The following is a 23,507-nucleotide window of genomic DNA, read 5'->3' on the forward strand; positions in this document are numbered from 1 at the left end:
ATCCAAACAAGTTTTGTAATAGCATTCTTCTCATGGATATTAAAATCCGGCCTCCATCGCTGAAATCAGAGAAGCTAACCACCAACTTTAATAGGACTTCTCTTCCAGATTTTATTCATGTCCCTCTCATCCCCAAATCAAAATAAAGTGTATCCCAATCCCATTGGCGATATAAACACCTTAGCCTTAAGGTTCCAGACTTCCACAGCCTCCTTCCTTATATCATCTAATGATATGTCACGAAAATTAATTTTTGCCACAGGAGCACACCTGTATCGTAACAGTTGCTTCTCATAAGCATCCTGTGGAATGAAAATTTTAGTGAGATTACCGGCGTGACTGGGGTCTGGCAAAGCATCCACATCCGGCAAAGGACCACTAACAATCTTTGAATATGACATCTTTGGAGGTAGGTTCTTAGAAACAACACCCTCATCCATAGCATTCTCCTCATGTTGTGCCTCCCCTCTAGAGGATGTCCTAGGTTGGGAAAGATAGAAATCTATGCTTAACCATTGTTTACCTCGATTTGGTGGTCAATCTCCTTGAGGTTCAAGTGTTACACCCGTGCCCTAATCTGGTCAGATTTGAACGTTGTGATAGGTCTTGGATCAGAGATCGAAAGTACGACTGCGTTTTGGCTCACGGTTGCACATTTTCGAAGGGGTAGAGATGACCCCACATGTTCGTGCATTTCATGCCTATATAACTGGAGGAGATTCATACCTTTCGATCTCAGATGGTAAGTGACCTGGCTCCCCACACTTGATTTTCGGCACACATCATAATTGCGAAAAGACTCAGGCATGTCCAAGGGTAACTACCCATGTGAGACCAACCATAGGATAACAAACTGTCAATACAGCAAGTAGTCTTGACCACCGGAAACAAGCCATCGAAAGCAGCTTGGGCATGAATCCGGTGCCTATTTTCGGTGGGTCCACAGGCTACTATCGAGGTTCCAATGCCTGTGGGTCCTGCCACCCGCATTGTAAATGGTTTCGGATCATCCCAAATCTTTCTCTACATATTCCTCTTGATGTGAACACCTTATGGACCTAAATGTGCGGGTCCTCATGCCTCGAAACTCATTTTAATCAGATTGGTTAAAAAGTGGCCCAAACAAACAATCCCTTAAGGCCAACTTAAGTTATAAGTTGGGAAATGAGGATTCCCTCATTTCCTCATTTCCCTTGTGCCCAATGTAGGAGAGGAGAGAAAGAGGAGAGGAACAAGAAGAAGATGAAGAAGAAGGGGATTGAAGGCCTACCTTGGTGCGGGCTACCATCTTGTTGTTGGAATCACTGTCGGAGGTAGTTACAACCTCCCATACTACTCTCTCTCGTCAATTCGACCTAGAAAAAGCTAGGAATGGATGAAATCTTGGTGTACACACCATGTTATGGTTGTAGGATGGGTGTTTTACCCTCCCGGTGTTGTTGCTGAGCTCGAACCAAGCCGAGTGAGCTACAGTAACATGTAATGCCAAAAGACCAACTAGGGTTTCGATCATTTGATCGACGTATCTCCTAAATAGATCATTGGAATTGGAATTTTCTTGGCTTAAAATGATGCTAAGGACATCCCCTATAAACTCCATAGAACAAATCCTAGTAACCGGGCCTGAGCCGAAAAGCCCCAAATTGGTTGGACTGCCCTGTACCTTCTTCAAAAACTACCCACTGGATCCACTGGGTCTATTTCCGGTGGCATATTTCTAGTGAACATATGAGCTTTACATTCTCTTTGTTACCTCCACCAGAAACAGGTCTAATATTTCCAATAGAAATGCCCTGTTTCTGGTGGTTGTTTCTAGTGACATTACTGTCATTGGGAGAGAGTGTCTGTACACTTTGGGGGTGACCTTTGTGGGTCCCTCCCAATTTTTTCAATGCGTACTGATGTACAATCCCCTTGTGTCTAGGATAGTGACACGCACGAGCCCCAAAGCCATAATTGAATTGATCGATAGGTGATCGTACTTGAACCTGAACACGATCGATCATAAAATAGGTGAGGGATGGACTGTGTTTATTTTTAAATGTTTATTAATTATTTAATTTCTCACATGCTTATAATTATATGTTTAATTGAAATTTTCATTTTAAGATCATGATATGAATTGTATGGAAATGTATGACGGGATCTGGTGTGGCCGATGTGGTACTGGTACCGTGATCTCCATGTGTTTGGATGGGTGTGTGTGTGAGAAGGAATTCGACATGCCTGAGGAGGTACCGGTGCTATGATTACCGTATACATGTTGCATTCATGCATTGATTATGTGCATTAGAGTTAGTTATAATCGCGGGTTATACTTTGTGGCCAAGGTCTCGCTGATATCGTGTACCCTGGGACTACATTTGGAAATAGATATGCTTCATGGCCGAGGTCTTGTCGGTGTTGCATAGTCCATACTCAACTATGATATATATGCTAGATTAGGTAAACGGTCTCGGGTTTTACTTTGTGGCCAAGGTCTCTCTGGTATCATGTACCCGGGACTGTATTTGGAGATGGATTACACTTTGTGGTCGAGGTCTCTCCGGTATCGTGTAATCCATACTAACTGTATCATTATGAAGGCATGTAGTATATATGTGGTTAGGTATCACTCCCTATACTACGCAGCCTTACCAATAGGGGTTCAGGTGTTGGATAACCCATTGAGGTATGTTTGATGAGCCTTCCCGAAGTGCCACTCCTGCAGTACAATGTGATTATTGCTGGAGGAGAAACTTGTCTGGCATGGTCAATGTGTTACCGATGCCATGACTGCCAGGAGGGGGTTATCAGGGGTTTACTGGGTGACCCATGGACGCATACCGAGATCTGTAGACTTCTAATCCTAGTTAGGGTTTGTATCGCTATGTAGTCGATGTCGTTTTCGAGACGAGGGACACAACCTAATGCGCCATAGTAGCATTTATCAAACTTAGTTTGTATTGTTAGGTGGATAATAAACAATGAACTGCATCATGAGCATCATGGACTATATGTTTAATTTTCGTAATTATGCATCATAAATTATTATTGCTATTACCTTGCTTGGATGTGTTTGACCCCACCCCTCATTGAGTGAGTTGGAAAGCTCACCCCATGTGTCCCTTTTTAAATGATGATGTAGGTACCGTGGTGCCGATGGTGAGTGATCTAGTATCTTCTAGGTCGGAGTATGATGTAAGCGCCTAGTGGATGCCAAAAGTGGAGGAGCACGATCAGGACTGTACTTACAATCACTTTGCTTACGTGGCACCTTGAGATACATTATATTTTGATACTTTTGGATATAGTTGTGGATTGTATATTTTCTTGAGATTATATTATATGTCATGGATGAATGTAATAGAATAACTCGATTATTGCTATTATATTACCATTAGATGTTTCTCCATTTTATTTATAATTCTGCTACTATACTCTGATTTCGTTGCTTATGCTGGTTTGTGTTGTGAGATTGTAAAAATGTTAAGGTACTGCTATCAAAGATCATGGTAGGTTTGTAAGACAGGTACGTGTCCTACTCACACCGCCGGTATTCCTAATGGTAAGTTGGGTCTATCAGGAGTGGGGTATGACAACTATGGTATCAGAGCGTGAAGCTTTGCCTTAACTCATAATCTCGACCAAACCATGATTTTAGAGAAATTAAGATTTAATAAAAATCTCAAGACAACAATAATAGAATTTGCACAATTATGAGACAAGTATAGGTGTTAAAGCCATTTCATTATAATAAAGAACTAGAATACAGAGCTTACACTTTTTATGAAAAATTTAAAGTACGAAAAGCAGGAAATCCTAACTAGCCTAAAACTAGGAAATCAAACAACTGAAGCATACGACATAATGAAAAAAGTTCAACTAAACCTAAAACATCAAACTCAAATAAAAGCATGAAAATGGAAATCCTAAAAGCTACGGTGGCAAGCATGCCACTACTCTTGCTGCTGTTGTTGCTGCTACTACTTTTGTTCTTGACCCTGAGCCTGGTTCGGGCCATGCGTTCCTGGAGGAGGCACCAAAATGCCGAGGTGGAAGACCATCACCTGCATCTGTGCCTCTGAGGAGGCCACTCTATTGTCTATAAGACAATAGGTCCTGTCCATGCTCTCGAGGCGACTGTCCATACTCCTCATCAATGACATAGTGGTATCCAGACAGGCTATAACATCATTGAAACCTTAGAGCCTTGCACCAGGTGGTGGAGCCCCACCAACCCCAGCAGCTTCTCCTCCTGCCTCACCGGCATCGCCACCCTCTACCTCCATAGGCTGCTGACCTTCTCCTGTGATAGGTGTCACCTCTCGTAGATTTATGGTCATCTTCCTCAGAGAATCTTGGTTGAAGTCTATGACCTCTTCACCCAAGCGTGCCTCGCCCTCCAAGTCCACCCCAAAGCAGCGAAAGATGTCGATCAATATCCTCTCGTAACATAGGTTCCCTACTCGACGATCCTGCCCTTCAGACCGAGTTATCATGGTCCATATTAGGAGGTAAGGTAGACGTATCTATGCCCCCATGTACATGCAGTAGGTCACGTAGGCTTGCAGAGCTGATACCTTATTATAATGTCCACAGGTGGGGAGGACATTCAGCGAAATTGCATGGCAGACAACCTTTGGAGTGGCAAAGAAGTTGACTGAATGGTTACATCCTATGGCTTCCTTAGTCAGCATGTCATTGATCTCCTAAAAGTTGTTAGGACTCTAAAATTCATATGCCAGAGTCCGAGGTGGGCAGTACACTAGGTCACCGGCATTGCTGATCATCAAAATATTTGCCACCTGCCCCATGTCAAAGGAGATCTCCACCCCCTTCACATAGGAGGTGATTGTATCTCTTCGATACCCTGGTTCAGGCATTCCATGTTGGAGTATAATAGCCTAACCAGAGTGGGGTAGTAGTATCGATTGGATTTTAGGATATGGTACCACCCGATCTCCTCAAACCATTGACGAAGACAGAACGTGCGGAATTCATTAGTCCTCACATAGACTTCTGGGTCGACGTGACGGTGCTCAAAGAACTCCCAACGGTCTCGCTCAACCACAGAGAGAAACAGGATTGGGTTGAACTGCTCAGTGGCATCTTGTTCCTCTTGTATAAAAGCACATCAGGTATGTACACGGAATCCAAACATTGTTGTAAGATGATTCCTGAGGATTTGGAATGGAAAACCTAGTTAAATGGCTGCATGTAAAACTCAAGAAGAAAATCACAAAAACTAGGTTTCAGAGAGAGAAAACGTACCTCGGATGTGAATGCGGCACCGATCGATCACGAAATAGTAGGAGGAAGATAGAGAATGGGTAGCAAAAGACTCCTTGGGTGTTTCCACACCTTTCTCACAAGAGTAAATAGGGTTTTATATGAATAGCCCAAGGTTCGAGCCTATTTGTGGTCGATTTAGTGCCACCGAAAATAGCCCACCGAAAACACTGGGCATGCTTCCGGTGTCTGTTTCCAGTGATACAGAAATTGGGTTTTTGGCCTCTGTTTTGCCCACTGGAAATACCACTGATATTTCTGGTGGATTAAACCATATTTTCGATGGTTTGAATCCCTATTTCTGATGGATTCCTTTGAAAAATAAAATCATGTTAATTTTTTCAAAACCTGATTTTTATTTGGGTCCTTTGATGGTGTGCCTCTTTGGGATGTGTGCGCGATTAGATCTTAATATGTGTGGACCCCACTTATGCATGCCCTAACCCTAATTTTTTCAATTGTGTACTTGTGGGACCCACTATGTATGCGTGTGTTCCAATTACATACAACCTTGTTTATGTATGTGTATTAATCAGATTCCTTCATAGGAATCATGTCACGCTAGAACACCCCGATCCCACTCCTAATCACGCCTATCACCTCCTGCTTCCCTACACAGAATCGGGGTAGACCCCATAATACGCCATCGGTCTCCCAGGATGTGGCATCCATCATGAATAACATGATGCAGGAAGTGGAAGAAAGGCAAAACCAGTTTATGGCCGGAATCAATAATAGAATTCAAGTAGCAGTGGAAGCCCGCAATGCACCACCCGCACCTCCTACTCCATCAGCACCCGTTCCAATACCAGTTGGATCGGATACCCTTCAAACATATAGTAGGGCACAAGTGCATGGGCATATGTAAGTCCCGATGCCGGAACAAGCTCAAGCTCATGTAGAGGGCTAGACAGACTTGACAAAAATGATGGAGAAGTTTCAACGGCTTCGGCCCCCATGTTTCTCCAAGATGGGGCAAGACCCGTTGTATCCATCAAGATGGATTGGTGGAATGGAGTAGGTTTTTAAACTGATGGGCTGCACCGATGAGAAGAAAATTTTATGTACGGGCTATCAGTTACAGAATGAAGCAAATGATTGGTGGAGTGCCACCGAGCCTATTCTGAGGGCTAGTAACCCGAACCCTACTTGGGTAGACTTTAAAGGGGCCTTCTTTGAGAACTATTTTTTAGAAAGCTTTCGGGATAGGAGAGAGAGTGAGTTCTCTCAGTTGGTTCAAGGTTCCCAATCTGTGCTCGAGTATCAGCAATGCTTTGAGGAGCTATTCCATTTTGCTCCTGAGCATCTGAGAGGTGATAGAGCCAAGGCAAAGAAGTTTGAGAAAGGGTTGAGGCCAGGTATTGGGTTAACCATTGTGGTTGAAACTGTAAACCTATGCTGAGGTGGTCTAAATGGCCAAATCTATTAAGGACCGGCATAAGGATAACTACACGGCTTAGCAAGGAATGGGAAAGAGGCCAATGGGATCTACTGATTCTAGGGGAGGCAGCAAACCTTTTCGAGTGCCTTATGTCAACCCAACTCCAGTGCAGTTTAGGAGGCCTGATGCTAGTCAAACTTCCCAATCCTCCCAATGTAGTGTAGTACCCCAATCTTAGGGATAAGCCCGAGATGTTTTCATTGTGATCAGCCCGGCCACATGGCGAGGACATGCCCCCACTGAAGGCTAGGTGATGCACCCTACACTATGCCACCTAGGCCCCAACAGACATATTCAGCCCCTAAGCCAGCATAGCCCCTACAGGGCCAGAGACCACATGGTAGAGTGTTTGCTATGACGGCAGAGGATGCTGAGGCTGCTCCCGGTGTAGTGATAGGTACATTATTGATATCATTATTGCCTACACATGTATTGGAAATGGATTTATCAACATATTTTCAAGACGAGGGATATAACCTAATGCACCGTAATAGCATTTACCAAACATAGTTTGTATTATTAGGTGGATAATGCACAAATGAACTGCATCACGAGCATCTTGGACTATATGTTTAATTTCTACAATTATGCATCATAAATTATTATTTCCATCGTCTTGCTTGGATGTGTTTGACCCCACCCCTCACTGAGCGAGTTGGAAAGCTCACCCCACGTATACATCCCTTTTTAGATAATGATGCAAGTGCCATGGTGCCGATGGCGGGTGATCCAGTATCTTCTGGGTTGGCATATGGTGTGAGCGACTGGTGAATGCCAAAATTAAAGGAGTATGATCAAGACTGTGCTTGCGATCACTGTGCTTACGCCGCACCATGAGATTGTACATCATATTTTGATATTTTTGGATATAGTTGTGGATTGTATATTTACTTGAGATTATATTATATGTCATGGATGAATGTAACAGAATAACTCAACTATTGCTATTATATTACCATTAGATGTTTCCCCATTTTATTTATAATTCCACTACTATACTCTGATTCCGCTGCTTATGTTGGTTTGTGTTGTGAGATTGTGAAAATGTTAAGGTACTGCTATCAGAGATCCTGGTAGGTTTGTAAGACAGGTACGTGTCTTACTCACACCATCGATATTCCTAATGGTAAGTTGGGTCTGCCAGGAGTGGGGTGTGACATCAAGGCCATTAACCAGAATCCTAATCTTATCCATCCGTCATTACTTCACAGAGATCAGCAAGTTTTATTACTTATGCATCACAAATGGACTATTTATATCTCTATGAACTCTGATTTTATAGTTGTGTGTTGAGATGTTATGAGCTATCCTGAGTTTAGCTCTTGGGGAATTAGGCTAACTGGATATGGTGAGGTGTCTAGTGCCACATGCCTTGGCCTTCAGAAGGCAGTGTGTGACATATATCTTCTTTTATTGTCTCTCTCCCTTTGTATTTACAAGATGAAATAATGTGGATGCTATGGGTAGACCCCATTTCAGATTTTATTAGTGGGTCATATTTGTGCGGGTTAGGATTCTTCCTACTGATGGAAATGCCGAAGGTGGGGTTTCCTTTCTCCTTGTGAGTGTATTAGTCTAGAAATGCCCAAACATTAATCATGTTTTTTATTTTTCTTCATTTTTAATATATTTTATGATCTTTTAATGAAAAAATTGACAACATCTCCATAGGTTACCTACTTAAATGGTATTGCATGATATGAGCAAGATTCAGCCTAGGTTGAAGGGCATGCTTTCTTCGACTATATATCTACTTTGTTCCAAGAAGTTTGGTCTTTATATATATATTAGGCAATGCCCTCATTAATCTTCTTTGGAAATTTTCTGGTGTTTTCCTAATCCGAATAGGCAAAAATAAATAAATATTGACAGTTGCTCGTTAGGAAATCCTAGTAGGTTTGGAGTTAGTGGATTATTCTGTGACCACAAGGGTCATGCGATCTGCAACTATTATAATTTTCTTAGGATTCAAATCAAATTTCATGCAGAATTTGGGGTATTAATTTATGGAATTTATGTGACAACGGCGATGGGGGTAAGGTGTTAGTGGATCGAATCTAATTTTACAGCACTAGTGACATGTGTTTAATTACAACCCATTCCATTGTTTTGTACTGAGATTAAATGATGATTTCTCTTTTTTTGTCTTCCATTGAATAAAAATATTACTCCCTATTTCAAGGAATTTTATTTGATTGTGGATTATTTGGCAAAAGAGGTAGCAAAGTCTAGGTTATCCTTGTCAAATGCCTCTTCTTCATCTTACTTACAAGATGAGGTAGTACAGGAAGCTTTGGGTAGACTGAGATTCTATTTTTATAGGTGATTTGTTTCGGAGTTGAAGCTTTTCTTACTAATGGCAATGTCGAAAATGGGATGTCCTTTCTCCTAATCAATGTATTCGTCTAAGAATGCCAAGATATTAATCTTGTACTTTCTTTTATTTTTCTTTCTAAATATATCTTATGAGCCTTTAGCCAAAAAAAAAAAAAAAAGATAATCATTAAACAAATCCCATATAATATATTTAATTATAGGTTAGGTATTTATTATATTGCCCAAGTCACACTTGCTGTAGACAAATGGGTGGGATTTATAGTTGCTATGAGCTTGTAATTGTGGCATTTCATATGATTCCATTAATCTTGTGATCTCAAGCTATCAAGTGGATTCTAGATAGTTTGGGGTTGGTGTTCCCATGTAGTGGCTACCACACAAATCTAAGAGTTAGTGCTTCTATGTTGTGGGTGGGACATAAACCCACATTATGCATTATACTATGATCGTATTTGGGGCTATCCCAAGAGATTGTTGGCACCGTGGATATAAGCACATTGTCTAACCACATATTCTCTAGTTTTAAGGTGTGTACAAGTATTCTGCATATTATATTATTTATTGTAAAATATTTTATAAAATAATAAGTTATACAATATGTGGCTAACAATAGCCATATAGTTTTTTTGTGTGTGGTTGTGTGGTTAAATGCCCATAACACCAATGAGTGAATTAAAGCAATGAGCGAGGTGGGTTCGAATTTTCAACAAACAACTGTAATCGATGTAAATGGTCATTTGGGGCCAACAATTGGTATCAAAGCTTTGATGCTAATTATTACACTAACAACCTTAGTTGATCTTTTTATTATTGAATTTTTAAAAGTCAAATATAAGCAGAAGGGATGGTTGTAATCTGATGTAGCATTATAATGTCAAGACTTATTTACAAGGCTTTTCTCTAAAACCATTAACTTGGATTCATATCTAATGATGGATCTAATCCTTTTACTCATGTTTTAAAATAGGATCAACTATCAAGTGAGAGACTTGTCAATGCATCATGCTTTACATACATCTACGACAACAATTGAATATTATTTATAATGACTCACGCAATTGATACATTAAAATTCAATTCGAATCAAAATGTGCTTATTTATTTTCATAAATTATAGTTTGCATGTACATTAAATTTACAAATTCAATCAACCAGATTATAGTTATTTATAAATACATAGAAAATACCTTCGTTTTCTTTCTTTTTTTGTAGCAAAAGAATACCTAATTATTATCATACAAAAAGATATTAAAAAGAAAGAAGATGTTCACTTATACATTAAAATTCAATTTGAATCTCAATGGGGCTTTCATTGTTATAGATTCTAGCTTGCGTATACAATAAATTTACAAATTCAATCAACAATATAGTTATTTGTAAATAGTTAAAAATGCCTAATTTTTTTAGTAAATAGAAAATATAAAATTATTACTAAAAAGAAAAAAAAATGGTTTTACTTATACAATAATTTTGAGAGAAAAATCATGTAAGAAACTATTAAGATCCATAACAACTGGTACTATAACAAAAAATAAGATGATTTCAATAAGAAAATTTTTAAATAGACATTTTGGAGACTCGACTTGACATTAAATTAATTAAGAGGCGGCATTTTCAAAAAGGAATGGTTTGACTATGATGGACCTATAATATATTATAAAAAATATTTATTATATTAATCTTTAAAATAAGAAATTAATAAGAGGAAGAAATCTTCATACTTAGGTATTATAACTAGATTCAAATAATAGCTTGATATCTACTTAAGCAAATCAAATTATGCCTAAAATAGAGATTTAGAGAGCTAAGCATAATATTGAATTTTCTTTATATACAATTTCTTAATTAGGAGGTCCAGTTGATATATCTTAGCAAGAATATGTTACTATCTTGCAAAACATATCAAAACTTACCTAAGATATAGATATAAACTCCAAAAAATAATGTGGGAACTTATCCATATATTTGTTTATGATAAGGATATCAAATTAATATCTCCTACCAAAATAGCATGATACTTGAGGAATTAGATTTATACAACTAATTGTAATTCAATAATACTAAAATCAAGATAGAATCAAAACATGATAAAACATAAAGGTTATGATGAGATTTATATAAGAAAGCTCACAATAAAGGCCTCAACATTAAATACTTGGATTTATTAACAATTTTTATTTCACTAATTAATCAATATAGACAAAATCTTTGCACATCTTTATAGTTAGCTAAAAAAATCAAATCATATATATTTGAATTCTTAGCAATAACAACTTGATTTCTTCCTAACTTAATCGAATCATGCCTCAAACAGAAATTTAGATATCTAAAGTAATATAATACTTTATTTACATATGAAAAATTAGGTGTCCAATTGGTAATGCTTTGTAATCCTAACTTCTTAAAAAAGAAAATTGACCCTTCCTTGCAACAATTCGTTAACTCCTCTCTCTCTCTCTCTCTCTCTCAATATTATAGCTAGGTATCGAGATCAGCCTAGGCCGATACCGATCCAGGTTACCTGATAAATCCAGTCCATGTTTGATACCTCAATCTATAGGCAGATGGTTTCTAATGCCTCCGAGACTTGTGATTTGTGATGAGATAAATATAAGTGAATGAGCAAGTGGAGGATAGTTGGAGCTTGAAGCTTTATTTTGTTGAAACTACGGCTGCAAATGAGCAAATGGAGGATAGTTGGAGTATGAAGCTTCAGTTTGCTGAAACTGTAGCTGCAAAATTAGCAATTGGAGGATAGTTGGAGTTTAAAGCTTCAGTTTGCTAAAGAATCCCATCAATTCCTGAAGCTTTTAGAAAAATAAGGCGTCAAACTCCAACTATCCTTCAGTTGCTCATTTGCAGCAGTAACTTTAGAAAATTGAAACTTCCAACTCCAATTATCCTTCAGTTGCTTATTTGCAGCCGTAATTCCAACAAATTGAAGCTTCAAGCCCCTCCAATTGCTCGTTTGCAACTGCAATTTCACCCATCTTAAGCTCCAACAATTCTTGAGATATAAGATATCAAAATACGGAAAGGAGATTATGGAATGGCTATTCTGTTCCTGTTTCAGTTTGGGATGATAATGTTGTTAAGAACTGAAATAGAGAAATAGTCTTTTTGGTGTCTAAGGTAGAACATATGTTAGAATTGTATGGTTTCCCGAGTATCTCTATGTTCGATGTGGCTTTTGGTTTTGATGTTTGAGATGTAATTCATAAAGAAGCTTATGTATCTCAGTTAAATTAGTAATGTACATGCGATTACAACGGGGAAAAATAATTTATTGCAGCCAATTCTTTTTACTTCCCTTTTGGAGTGTAATACACCCCCGCCCTTCACCACTATGAAATATTTCTCCCTTATAGAGATTAGAATCATCTTAGATTGTAAGATGATACCCTACCATGGTTCTAAAACTCGGATCATATCAGCCTTGACAGATCCCTGATACTGACCAATCCAATCTCCAAACACATGTAAGGCCCAAGGGTAAAAAGATAATAGAAATTTTATCTTTATTAAAAATTGGGGTAAATCTGTCCGATATAATCCGACCTAGGCCAATCTGGATCAATGTTAGAACGATATCACCCTTGATCGATCCCATGTTTTAGAACTTTGTACCCTACCCAGCTTATTCTAAGGGGTGCACAATTTCTTTTGGTATCAAGAAAATTTTAGCTCAACTTTTGATTTTCTTTAAGTTGCCTTTCAGATAAAAATTTAAAAAGGAGATGGTTCCTAAGGAGTATTCCTTAGCATTTCTGTATCCTTTTATTATCCACCTATAAAATCTAGGTCCCTATTTGAATTATATAGACAATCATATTATGATTGTACCCTTGTATTTTCAACATTACAAATTCTTAATTTGTCTCAAGTGACAAAAATAAAGGACTCATCCAAAAATAAATAAATAAATAAATAAATAAATCATAAAAAAATTTAGGACTATTGAGAAGTGGCATGCACATATACGAGAAGGGATCAAGATTGAATTTGAGTATAAAATTTAACAAACTACTTTCTTCCACTCAAACACTTTGAAATTTTAGGAGATTGATGAGAGATGAGGAAAAGAAGTAAAAGAGATAAGATCAATGAAGCCCATTAACCCTTAAGCGATTAAGACTTTAACCTTTTACTAATGTTTCATACGTGTTATGTTTGCAGTATCTTTCTTTTTTTTATAGGGTTTTCTTTCCCATCACTATGCCTAGTGAAGTATAATGCTTCACTATTTGCCACATGGCTATACATGGGTTAGTCCATATGATAGATGATTAGGCATCTCACTGACACAATTTTAGCATAAAATGAAAAGAAGAAATTGTTAAAATTACAAAAGATTTGATGCCACACCCTGCCCTTCTTATGGCATAGGTATGCTGGCACTGGATACCTTACTTCACCTAGTCAGCCTGTTTACCCAAAATCCTACTCTAGGAGAGTCCACAAATCCACATCCACATGTGGAAAGTTTATACTCAGCCAGTGCATCTATGTGGCACTTAATATTATATGTACAATAATTCACAAGCAACTTACAGTAATCCATCATATTACAGTGATCCAAATATCAAAATACATATATACAAAAGTTCTCCAATCTATCACACCATTAAACTTTTCTCCCACCTGCTAATTACATAAAATTTTCTCCCACTGTTTAGAAATAGAGATAGAGTAGAACTCGTTTTCCTACATAGGGCCTATCCATTAGACTGTAGTGAATTGTATTCAAAACCTTTTGTGATGAGTATATCACTATTTTTTCCCTCATCCATTAGTGGTTTTGATTATTCAAAAGTCCCTGTAGCAATCGGGGCAAGAGGAGAGCCCAAGTCGTTTGATCGAAGTCAGATTTACTATTTAATCAGGTCAAGAAGGATTTTGGCATGCCCGCACATACACCAGTATAGTCAGCTTACCGTATCTTAGGAAAGATTTAACACCAACATCTTTTTGGCATGCCCGGTGGGACCCTAATGGAGAAATCTAGAGGAATGGAAACGTAAACCCTGGCAAGTTCGCACAAAAACGTGTTCACATGAGTGTTTTAGTTAGTTAAGCTACCAAGCTTTGAAATGGCTTCTTAGATCGAGCTTCCTCTCCTAATGTGCAAAATAGAAAGTGTTTGACATCTTAGAACCCATGAGAAGAAAAATATATATTATAAAGAGCCATTAGATTAAGAAAATACCCTAATTGTACAAATTTAACAAATAGAGTGAGTTGGGGTCACTACATGGATTAGAATTGCATCCAATGATTAATAAAGTATGTAAAGGAAAGCTTTTTCTCATTTTCCAAAATATTAATGTTCTTACTGAACTGCTTCATAGGGTCTTTCTGTCCAAGTGCAGGTAGTCTGCATCTTTAGACATGTCTATTTCAACGAGTCTCTCTTCGAGACAGTGGGTTTCTCTCTTGATTCTTGGAGAGTTTGGGTTATCTTCCAGTTTGTTTCTTTTCCTTTCTTTGAGAGAGGTTGAGATCTATGAGTTCTCTCTACGATTCTATGATCCGATTTTGAAAGGAATTTTAGTTCTTCCTTATTTTTCTATTACTTTTCGAGAACCATTGTTGATTTCCAATGATCTTGTTACACCCCTAGCCACTTAGTCTAATTTGAACTACTATAGTAGGTCTCGGACCGGAGATGGAAAGTACCACCAGGTTTTGGCTTGTGGCTACCCATTGCAAAAGGGGGAGAGATGACCCCACGTGCTTGTGTGTTACTTGCCAATCCAACTAGAGGGAATTTAAGCCTTCCGATTATAGAAGGTAAGTGACCTGAGACCCTACACAAGAATCCCGACATGCACTAAAACTGACGAAAAGTTATATGCTTAGCTTAGGGCAACTACCCATGCAAGATCAACTTGTGGACAGTAAGCAGTCAAGACACCCAGTTGTTTTGACCACCGGAAACAGACCACTAGAAGCACCTGGGTATGAATCTGGTGGGTTGAATCTGGTGACCACCTGTACTATAGAACTAGTTTTGATGCTAGTGGACCCCACCTCCCACATTGGGAATAACCCTAGATGACCATACGCACCCTCTCACACTTTCCTCGTGACTTGTGTTTCTTATAAGTTCAAGGGGACAGGCCCGCATGGCCCAAAGGTTGGATTAACCTAGTTGGCCCAGACTAGGACCAACCAAATAGGACCTTAGGACCTAACTTACTACATAAGTGGAAATGAGGACTCATTTCCTCATTTCTCACTTGTACAAGTCATGGGAGAGGGAAGGAAGAGAACATAAAGGAAAAAAGAGGAAGAGGAAGGAAGAAGATTAAGGGGAAGAAGAGTGAAGGACTCACCTTGGTTCCCAGCTGCAACATCGTTGTCGGAATCCTTGCTAGAGGTAGCTTCTACATCTTCTACCAATCCCATCTCTTCATTTTGACCAAGAATAGTTGGACACAAGGTGAACTAGGAACCCGACACCTCCCGAAGATCGGGGAATGATCATTTCACCTCCCAGTGTAATTACTGAGCTCAAACCAAGTTTGGTGAGCTCCGCACGACACTTGTGGCCAAATGACCATCTAGAGTTTCCATTGTTCGATCGATGTATCTCACAAATGGCCAAATGAAATTAGGATTTCTTTAGCTTAAAATGATACTAGGAGCACCCCCTACAAACTCCATGGAACAAATCCTGGCAATCGGACCTAAACCAGAAGCCCCAAAATTCACGAGCACTTTCTGTGTTTCCACCAAAAATATGCCATCGAAAACACCTAGGACTGAATCCGATGGGCTGTTTTGGTAAATAGGAGGCTCTTATGAGCTCTTTGCTTGCTCCACTGGATTCACACCTGATGAATCTGGTGGATATTCACTCTGTTTCCAGTGACTGAATCCAGTGACCTGTACTATCTAGGTTGGACAATGTTTGACTCCTTTGGTGGTAAATCCTATGGTTTCTCCCTGATGTTCCCAACATACAATAACACCTGATTACCATTGTGTCTAGGACAAAGACACGCAAGTACCCTGAGGCTGAAATTGAATTGAACACTCGGTGGCCGTACTTGGAACCCAATCCGTTTGAACTTAAATAAGGTGAGGGATGGTTGAATTTTATTTTGGGAATGTTTAATTATTATAGAAATGCTTACATGTGTAGGATTTTCACATGATTATTTAAATTTCTTAAATGATGATGATGTTCTATAACATGTGTTATTTGATGGAAATGATATGAGATGTATGTTGTGAGACGGAATCCGATGTGGCCGTGGTGGTACTGGTACCATGATTGCCGTATGTTTGTCACATTCATGCACTGATTGTGTGCATTAGAATTAGCTGTAGTCACGGGTTACACTTTGTGGCCGATGTGTTCCCGGTATTGTGTACTCTGGGATTGCATTTGAAAATGGATATGCTTCGTTGCAAATGGAAATTCTGGTGTTGTATAGTCCATACTCAATTGCTATGCATGCTAGATAGGTATATAGTCATGGGTTACACCTTGTGGATGATGTGCTACCGATATTATGTACCCCGGGACTATACTAGGAAATAGACCCACTTCTTGGACGATGGCGATCCCGGTGTTGCATGACCCATACTAACTATATCATTATGAAAGACATATAGAATATTATGGTTAGGTGACATTCCCCATGCTACGTTCCCTTGCCAACAGGGGGTAAGGTGTTGGATAACCTAATGGTGGTATGTTCGATGAACCTTTCTGGAATGCCACACCTGTGGTATGATGTGATTATTATCGGAGGTGAGAACTAGGTCGGCATGGCTGATGGTGATCCTAGTGTTGTGACTACCAGAAGCGGGTTATCAGGGGTTTGTTGGGTGACCGATGGATGAATACTAGAATCAGAAGGCTCTTAATCACGGCTAAGGCTTGTATCGCTGTGTAGTTGATGGCGGTTCCGAGACTAGGGATACAACCTAATATACCGTAGTAGCATTACTAGACTTATTTGTAGTATTAGGTGGTTTAATAATCAAATGTATTGCATCATTTGCATCATAGACTATGTGTTTAATTCCTATATTCATGTCATCATGGAATATTATATATGTGAATGCTTGTGCTTGGTTGTGCATGAACCCCACCTGTCACTAAGCAAGTTGGAAGCTCACCCCATGTATATGCCCCCTTTTTTATGATGATGCAGGTACTATCGTGCTTATGGCTTGTGACTCTCTATCCTCCAGACCCGAGTGCAGAGTGAGTGACTAGTGGATGCCAAAAACAGGAGAGCATGACCAAGATTGTGCTTGCAACTACTGTGCATACATGGCACCATGAGATGCCTGGCATATTTTTAGATACTCTGATACTGACCCAGTGATTTTATATTCTGACTTATTATGTATAAGTCTTAAAATTTTATAATGGAAGAACTTGGTTATGTTTATATGATATCACTAGATGTTCTCCATTTTAATTATGATTCCGCTATTATACTATGATTCTACTACTATTTGGTTGCTTTGTGTTTCGAGATTGTGTATGTTAAGGTACTACTATCAGAGATCCTGGTAGGTTTATAAGATGGGTACATGTCTTACTCACACTACCGGTAATCCTAATGGTAAGTTGGGTTTACTAGAATTAGGGTGTGATAGCTTGGTGTCAGAGTGCGATGCTCTATCTTAACTTGCAATCTCAACCGAACCGTGAATTGGGGATTAGGATTTGAATAAAAATCTTGAAGACAACAATTAATAGAAATTACACAACTAGGAGACCAGTATAGGTGTTAAAGCCATTTTATTATATATAAAGAGAACTGAGTACATAAGCTTACACCAAATTTTCTCAAAAATAAATGACAGAAAGTTGGAAATCCTAACTAGCCTAAATCTAGAAATTCAAATGACAGAAGAAAATACAGAAAATAAAATGCAACTAACAACTAGAACATTAAACTGTAGAGAAAACATGGAAAGGGAAATCCTAAGACTATAGTGGCAACCTAAGAAACTACTATTGCTGGTCTTGCTACTGGTTCTGCATATGACCTTGAGCTCGATTCTGACCCTGTGCTCCAGGCTTTGGCTTTGGACTAGCAAGGTAGAAAACCATTGCCTGCATTTATGCCTCAAGGGAGGCCACCCTGTTGTCTAGTAGGCAGTAGCTCCTATCCACACTCTCCAGATGAGTGTCCATCCTCCTCAGTATGTTGGTGGTGGTGTTCAGACAGGCCATCACATCATTGAGTCCATAGGGCCTTGAACCCTTGGTGGCACGAGAAGAGTAGGCCATAGAAGTCCCCATAGCCTGAGGGTTAGGTGGTGGAATAATTCTAGTAGGAGGTCCACGCAGAAGGATTACACCTCCATCACCCTCTTAATCACCATCATGACCACCCCCATGACCACCTCCCTGTTGGTTCTCAATATCCATTTGCTGATCCCCCTCAGCCTCCTCCTTAGAGACCTCATCCATGTTCAGTGTCATCTTCTTCAGAGAGTCTTGGTTGAAATCCAAGACACTAGTCCCCAGACTTTCCTCATCCTACAAGTCCACGCCAAAGTGTAGGAAAACCCCAGTCAAGATCCATCTGTAGTTGAGGTTTCCAGCCCTATGTGCCCCTCCCTCAGCCCTTGTAACCATGGTCCACATCAATAGATAAGGGAGGCGGACCTGCAGCCCCATATAGACACAGTAAGTGACATAGGCCTGTAGAATGGACACCTCATCAAAGTGGCCACTGGTAGGGAGGACATTCAACTGAACGGCTCTGCATATGACCTTTGGCATAGCCTGATAATTGGCAATCAAGTGCCCCCCATAAGCCATCTTTGTGAGCATGCTGTCTGTCTCTACCTAAACATCAAAGTTCTGAAACTTGTAAGATGGAGTCCTAGCATGACAGGAAGCCAACTCTCCCTTATTGGAGATAATCAAATGAATGCCAACTCAGCCATGCCAAAGGAGATATCAACCCACTCTCAAGGTGATCCTCATCTCCTCAATGCCGTGATTCTCACATCGTAGATTGCAGTAGAAGAGCCTCACGAGCCTGGGATAGTACTTAGCGTTCAACTTCAGGATACGATATTGCCCTAGGGCTTCGAAGTGTTAGCTGAGATGAAATCGGTGGAAGTCCCTTGTCCTCACATACTTCCCAGGATTGACATTCCTGTACTCAACTTCTCCCAATGGTCTTGCTCCTCCACAGAGCGAAATAGTCGGTTGTCATATTGTTCTTCCTTGGGAATGACCAGTTGTGTGGCACCACGGTGGGGATGAACATAGTGACCAGACATGGTTCCAACACAAGTTCCTAAAGTTTAAGAAGAACAAAACCTAAGTTAGTGAGAATGTCAAAAATCAAAGAGAAAATCTCAAAACCTATGTCAAAGAAGAAGAACACAACTTGGATGAGTAGGCAGCGCTAATCAATCGTGAAATTGTAAGTGGAAGGTGGGGAATGGTTTGGAAAACCTCCTCTGGTCATTTCTTCTCCTTCTCCATAGAAATAAGTAGGGTTTTGCGAAAGAAACCCCAATCCCGAGCCTATATATAACGTTTTTGGGTCCACCAGAAACACCCCACTGGAAACACTGGACCTGAATCCGGTGAGTGTTCCCAGTGAACAAAAATTTTCAAGTTTGCTCTCTATTTTGGTCATCGAAAATATGACTAATATTTTTGGTGAACCAATCTATATTTCTAGTGAAAACTCCCCGTTTCTAGTGAACTATTTTGGGAATGGAATTTTTTTTCTTTTATATTATAATATTTGCTTCCTTAATTAAGGATTCTCTTATGTGTGATCTGATTTCAATACATGGTGGACCCCACCTATGCATGCTTTAACTCTAATTTACTCCTTGCATTTGTATGTGGGACCCACTATGCATGTTAACAGTAATATACTTGCAACTTATGTATGTGTGACTAACTGGGATTCCTCAACAGGAATCATGTCGTGCAAGTATACCTGATCCTGGTCTAATGCGTCACCTCCCGCTTTCCCTCCACGGAACCGGGGTTGACCGTGCAATGTGCCACCATCCCCTCCCATCCTCATGGCATAGGATGTTGCCAACATAATGGGCAACATGATGTATGAGGTGGAAGAGAGGAAAAATTAGTTAATGGCTGGGATTGATACCCGGATCCAGGTGCTTATTGGAGCCCGAATAGACCTCCCGCACCCCCTACTCCACCAACACCAGCCCCGGTGCCAGTTGGTTCAGCCACCCTTAAGACATCCGATGGGATGCAAGGGCAAGTTCATAGACACGGGCAAGGGCAGTTTCAAGGACAAGTACCCGGGCAAGTGCAAGGATAGGCCCAAGTGCAAGTAGAGGGTTGGATTGACCTAACTAAAACGATGGAGAAGTTTCAAAGGCTAAGGCCCCTATACTTGTCCAGTGTTAGCCATGATTAATTGCTCCCCTAAAGATGAATTGGGGATATGGAAAAAGTCTCCAAGTTAATGGGCTGCAATGATGAGCAGAAAATATTATCTACTAGCTACTAATTGAAAAATAAGGCCAATGCTTGGTGGAGGGCTACTGAGCATTATTAGAGGAACCAACCCCACCCCCACTTGGGAAGACTTCAAGGAGACCTTATTTGGGAACTATTTCCCCAAGAGCTTTTGGCATAGGAGAGAGAGTGAGTTCTCTAATCTGGTTCAAGGATCCCGATAAGTACTAGAGTATAATAGAGGTATGAGGATATGTACTACTTTGCTCTGGAGCACATCCAAAATGATGGGTCTAAGGCCTAGAAGTTTGAAAAAGGGTTGAGGCCAAGCATCAATTCTACTATGGTTGGGTTGAAGCTACAGACATATGCTAAAGTGGTCCAAGTGACCAAGTCTATTGAGGATTGACATAGGGACAATTTCTCAGCTCAACAAGGAATAGGGAAGAGGTCCATGGTGTCCTCTGATTCCAAGTGAACCAGCAAGCACTCAAGAGGCCCTTATATCAATCCAACTCCAATCCAATCAAGAAGGCCAGAAGCAAGTCAAGCCTTCCAATCCTCCTGCTTTAGTGGTATGTTTTAATCTTTGGGATCAAGCCTGAGGTGTTTCCATTCTGGCCAGCTAAGTCACCTAGCCCGGACATGCCCCCACCGGAGGCCGAGTGATGCACCTTATACCCTGCCACCTAGGCCTCAGCAGGCTTATGCAGCCAACTGGCCGGCCCAACCATCACAGGGCCAAAGACCACAAGGAAGGGTATTTGCTATGGCCATAAAGGATATAGAAGCTACACTGGGAGTGGTGACAGGTACATTATTGATATCATTTTTACCTACACATGTGTTATTTTACTCAAGAGCCTCTCATTCATTTGTGTCACCGAAATTTGCGAAGAAGATGGGAATTCCACCTAAGTGCTTGACCCAGTGCTTGGCAGTAAGTACACCCACAAGGAGTGCGGTGGGTTTGAATTATGTTTATGAACCATGTCTGGTGACCATAAATGGACATAACTTGAATGCACACTTGATCGAGTTTGATATGACTGACTTGGATGTGATTCTTGGGATGGACTGGTTGTCCGCTTACAAAGCCAATGTGCAATGTGCAGAAAAGGTGATAGTATTCAGACCCTGTGATGAGGGAGAATTTACCTTTGTAGGGCATAAGCCAAAGAAACACAAGAAGATTATTGTGTCAGCACTTCGGATGAAGAACCTATTTGACCAAGGGTGTCAAGGCTACCTGGCATCTGTGATAGATACTGAGATAGAGGTTAGACTGTTGACTAAACTGGATGTGGTAAGGAAGTTTCTCAATATATTTTTGGATGATTTGATAGGATTGCCCCCAGATCGAGAAACAGAGTTTGTTATAAACCTACTCCCTGGCTCGGCACCAGTTTCAAAAGCTCCTTACTTCATGGCCCCTATAGAACTGAAGAAATTACAGGTGCAACTTTAGGACCTTCTGAAGAAGGGATTCATTAGACCTAGTGTGTCTCCTTGGGAAACATTGGTACTGTTCATCAAGAAGAAGGACCAAAGTATGAGGTTATGCATTAATTATCGGGAGCTTAACAAGCTTACCATCAAGAATTGGTACCATTTTCCAAGGATTGATGATTTGTTCGATCAACTACAAAGTGCTATGCTATTCTCCAAAATTGACCTTAGATCGGGCTACCACCAGCTTAGAATCAACTACGAGTTCTTGGTGATGCATTTGGACTGACCAATGCACTGGCTGCATTTATGGACTTGATGAACTGAGTATTTTAGGATGTCTTGGATAAGTTTGTAATTATATTCATTGATGACATCTTGGTATACTCCAAGAGTGCAGAGGAACATGTTGTTCACCTGAGGTTAGTATTGCAAGGTCTGAGAGAAAAGCAACTCTACGCCAAATTCAGCAAGTGTGAGTTCTGGCTTTTATAAGTGGCATTCCTAGGCCACATTATCTCAGATAAGGATATAGAGGTTGACCTAGGTAAGGTGAAGGCAGTTCTAGAGTGGGACACCCCAAGAATGTGGCAGACATTCATAGTTTTTTGGGATTGGCCGGATACTATAAGAGGTTTATTGAGAACTTCTCCCATATTTCTGCACTAATGACCCGGCTCACACGTAAGGGTGTGAAATTTGAATGGTCCAATGGTTGTGAAAAGAGCTTCAAGGAGCTAAGGCAAAAAGGTTGGCATCAGCTCTAGTTTTGACTATTCCAACTAGTATAGGTGGTATGGTTGTTTGTGTATAGTGATGCCTCTAAGTTGGGATTAGGTTGCGTGTTGATGTAGTATGGAAATGTCATTGCCTATGCATCCCTCCAATAATGAGAAGAACTACCCCACCCATGACTTGGAATTGGCAGCATTGATTTTTGCCTTGAAAATCTAGTGGCATTACTAATATGGTGAGAAGAGTGAGATATACACTGACCACAAGAGCCTCAAGTACTTCTTCACCCAAAAGGAGCTCAGCATGAGACATAGGTGATGGTTGGAGTTGATGAAGGATTATGACTATACCATCCACTTTCACCTAGGAAAGGCTAATGTGGTGGCCGATGCACTTATTAAAAAATCTCAGTCACTGACTCTTGCATCCTTGACTACCAATGAGCATCTCCTAGAAGAGGCCAAGAAATTGGATTTAGAGATATTAGTGGAAGGTGTCACCTTGTCACTATCAGGATTAATGGTACAACCCAGTCTAGTGGACAGAATAATTGTAGCTCAAGGTACTGATACAAAGTTGTAGAAATTGATAGTTGACTGCAAGGAATGGAAACAGAAGGACCTGGATTTCTCCTTAACTGAAGAAGGGATACTTAAGTTTAAAGGAAGGTTATGTGTGCCTAGTGATGGTGACTTGAGAGGGCACATAGCTCTCCATACCCCATTCACCCAAGCAGCACCAAGATGTATAAGGATTTAAATGGTTCCTACTAGTGGAAGGAAATGAAGAATGATGTGGCCACGCATGTTGTGCCTTACATGCTAGCAGGTCAAG

This window comes from Macadamia integrifolia, unplaced genomic scaffold (genome assembly GCF_013358625.1).
Source record: "Macadamia integrifolia cultivar HAES 741 unplaced genomic scaffold, SCU_Mint_v3 scaffold2269, whole genome shotgun sequence".
NCBI classification, from domain to species: Eukaryota; Viridiplantae; Streptophyta; class Magnoliopsida; order Proteales; family Proteaceae; genus Macadamia; species Macadamia integrifolia.